The 4,049-nt window shown below is 37.5% G+C and overlaps 1 long non-coding RNA gene across 10 annotated transcripts; it reads left to right on the top strand.

Annotated features, from left to right (window-relative positions):
- Positions 1-1,464: 1,464 nt before the first annotated feature.
- On the top strand, positions 1,465-4,049 carry LOC127925612 (uncharacterized). 10 transcript variants are annotated; one of them, XR_008121581.1, is made up of 3 exons: positions 1,465-1,564; positions 1,597-2,140; positions 3,010-3,410. It is a non-coding gene; the product is annotated as an uncharacterized LOC127925612 (long non-coding RNA). The 10 variants fall into 10 exon arrangements; XR_008121579.1 differs by adding an exon at positions 4,003-4,049 and having other exon boundaries at positions 1,471-2,140; positions 3,010-3,297; XR_008121586.1 differs by adding an exon at positions 3,875-4,048 and having other exon boundaries at positions 1,471-2,140; positions 3,010-3,169.

Raw genomic sequence — 4,049 nt, 5'->3', positions numbered from 1 at the left:
AGGGAGTACCAGGTAATAACATGACTATATACAGGGAGTACCAGGTAATAACATGACTATATACAGGAGTACCAGGTAATAACATGACTATATACAGGGAGTACCAGGTAATAACATGACTATATACAGGGAGTACCAGGTAATAACATGACTATATACAGGGAGTACCAGGTAATAACATGACTATATACAGGAGTACCAGGTAATAACATGACTATATACAGGAGTACCAGGTAATAACATGACTATATACAGGGAGTACCAGGTAATAACATGACTATATACAGGGAGTACCAGGTAATAACATGACTATATACAGGGAGTACCAGGTAATAACATGACTATATACAGGAGTACCAGGTAATAACATGACTATATACAGGGAGTACCAGGTAATAACATGACTATATACAGGAGTACCAGGTAATAACATGACTATATACAGGGAGTACCAGGTAATAACATGACTATATACAGGGAGTACCAGGTAATAACATGACTATATACAGGGAGTACCAGGTAATAACATGACTATATACAGGGAGTACCAGGTAATAACATGACTATATACAGGGAGTACCAGGTAATAACATGACTATATACAGGAGTACCAGGTAATAACATGACTATATACAGGGAGTACCAGGTAATAACATGACTATATACAGGAGTACCAGGTAATAACATGACTATATACAGGAGTACCAGGTAATAACATGACTATATACAGGGAGTACCAGGTAATAACATGACTATATACAGGGAGTACCAGGTAATAACATGACTATATACAGGGAGTACCAGGTAATAACATGACTATATACAGGAGTACCAGGTAATAACATGACTATATACAGGGAGTACCAGGTAATAACATGACTATATACAGGGAGTACCAGGTAATAACATGACTATATACAGGAGTACCAGGTAATAACATGACTATATACAGGGAGTACCAGGTAATAACATGACTATATACAGGGAGTACCAGGTAATAACATGACTATATACAGGAGTACCAGGTAATAACATGACTATATACAGGGAGTACCAGGTAATAACATGACTATATACAGGGAGTACCAGGTAATAACATGACTATATACAGGAGTACCAGGTAATAACATGACTATATACAGGGAGTACCAGGTAATAACATGACTATATACAGGGAGTACCAGGTAATAACATGACTATATACAGGAGTACCAGGTAATAACATGACTATATACAGGGAGTACCAGGTAATAACATGACTATATACAGGGAGTACCAGGTAATAACATGACTATATACAGGGAGTACCAGGTAATAACATGACTATATACAGGGAGTACCAGGTAATAACATGACTATATACAGGAGTACCAGGTAATAACATGACTATATACAGGAGTACCAGGTAATAACATGACTATATACAGGGAGTACCAGGTAATAACATGACTATATACAGGAGTACCAGGTAATAACATGACTATATACAGGGAGTACCAGGTAATAACATGACTATATACAGGGAGTACCAGGTAATAGCATGACTATATACAGGGAGTACCAGGTAATAGCATGACTATATACAGGGAGTACCAGGTAATAACATGACTATATACAGGGAGTACCAGGTAATAACATGACTATATACAGGGAGTACCAGGTAATAACATGACTATATACAGGGAGTACCAGGTAATAGCATGACTATATACAGGGAGTACCAGGTAATAACATGACTATATACAGGGAGTACCAGGTAATAACATGACTATATACAGGGAGTACCAGGTAATAACATGACTATATACAGGGAGTACCAGGTAATAACATGACTATATACAGGGAGTACCAGGTAATAACATGACTATATACAGGGAGTACCAGGTAATAACATGACTATATACAGGGAGTACCAGGTAATAACATGACTATATACAGGGAGTACCAGGTAATAACATGACTATATACAGGGAGTACCAGGTAATAGCATGACTATATACAGGGAGTACCAGGTAATAACATGACTATATACAGGGAGTACCAGGTAATAACATGACTATATACAGGGAGTACCAGGTAATAGCATGACTATATACAGGGAGTACCAGGTAATAACATGACTATATACAGGGAGTACCAGGTAATAACATGACTATATACAGGAGTACCAGGTAATAGCATGACTATATACAGGGAGTACCAGGTAATATGACTATATACAGGGAGTACCAGGTAATAACATGACTATATACAGGGAGTACCAGGTAATAACATGACTATATACAGGGAGTACCAGGTAATAACATGACTATATACAGGGAGTACCAGGTAATAACATGACTATATACGAGGAGTAGTACCAGGTAATAACATGACTATATACAGGGAGTACCAGGTAATAACATGACTATATACAGGGTACCAGTAGACTACCAGGTAATAACATGACTATATACAGGGAGTACCAGGTAATAACATGACTATATACAGGGAGTACCAGGTAATAACATGACTATATACAGGGAGTACCAGGTAATAACATGACTATATACAGGGAGTACCAGGTAATAACATGACTATATACAGGGAGTACCAGGTAATAACATGACTATATACAGGGAGTACCAGGTAATAACATGACTATATACAGGAGTACCAGGTAATAACATGACTATATACAGGGAGTACCAAGGTAATAACATGACTATATACAGGGAGTACCAGGTAATAACATGACTATATACAGGGAGTACCAGGTAATAACATGACTATATACAGGGAGTACCAGGTAATAACATGACTATATACAGGAGTACCAGGTAATAACATGATATATACAGGGAGTACCAGGTAATAACATGACTATATACAGGAGTACCAGGTAATAACATGACTGTATACAGGGAGTTACCAGGTAATAACATGACTATATACAGGAGTACCAGGTAATAACATGACTATATACAGGGAGTACCAGGTAATAACATGACTATATACAGGGAGTACCAGGTAATAACATGACTATATACAGGGAGTACCAGGTAATAACATGACTATATACAGGGAGTACCAGGTAATAGCATGACTATATACAGGGAGTACCAGGTAATAGCATGACTATATACAGGGAGTACCAGGTAATAACATGACTATATACAGGGAGTACCAGGTAATAGCATGACTATATACAGGGAGTACCAGGTAATAGCATGACTATATACAGGGAGTACCAGGTAATAACATGACTATATACAGGGAGTACCAGGTAATAACATGACTATATACAGGGAGTACCAGGTAATAACATGACTATATACAGGGAGTACCAGGTAATAACATGACTATATACAGGGAGTACCAGGTAATAACATGACTATATACAGGGAGTACCAGGTAATAACATGACTATATACAGGAGTACCAGGTAATAACATGACTATATACAGGGAGGTACCAGGTAATAACATGACTATATACAGGAGTACCAGGTAATAACATGACTATATACAGGGAGTACCAGGTAATAACATGACTATATACAGGAGTACCAGGTAATAACATGACTATATACAGGGAGTACCAGGTAATAACATGACTATATACAGGGAGTACCAGGTAATAACATGACTATATACAGGGAGTACCAGGTAATAACATGACTATATACAGGGAGTACCAGGTAATAACATGACTATATACAGGGAGTACCAGGTAATAACATGACTATATACAGGGAGTACCAGGTAATAACATGACTATATACAGGGAGTAGTACCAGGTAATAACATGACTATATACAGGGAGTACCAGGTAATAACATGACTATATACAGGGAGTACCAGGTAATAACATGACTATATACAGGGAGTACCAGGTAATAACATGACTATATACAGGGAGTACCAGGTAATAACATGACTATATACAGGGAGTACCAGGTAATAGCATGACTATATACAGGGAGTACCAGGTAATAACATGACTATATACAGGGAGTACCAGGTAATAGCATGACTATATACAGGGAGTACCAGGTAATAACATGACTA

The sequence above is a fragment of the Oncorhynchus keta genome, unplaced genomic scaffold (assembly GCF_023373465.1).
Source record: "Oncorhynchus keta strain PuntledgeMale-10-30-2019 unplaced genomic scaffold, Oket_V2 Un_contig_5921_pilon_pilon, whole genome shotgun sequence".
Classification (NCBI taxonomy): domain Eukaryota; kingdom Metazoa; phylum Chordata; class Actinopteri; order Salmoniformes; family Salmonidae; genus Oncorhynchus; species Oncorhynchus keta.
Note: the sequence above shows the minus strand (reverse complement) of the source record. Positions and strands in the feature narration are given on the sequence as shown.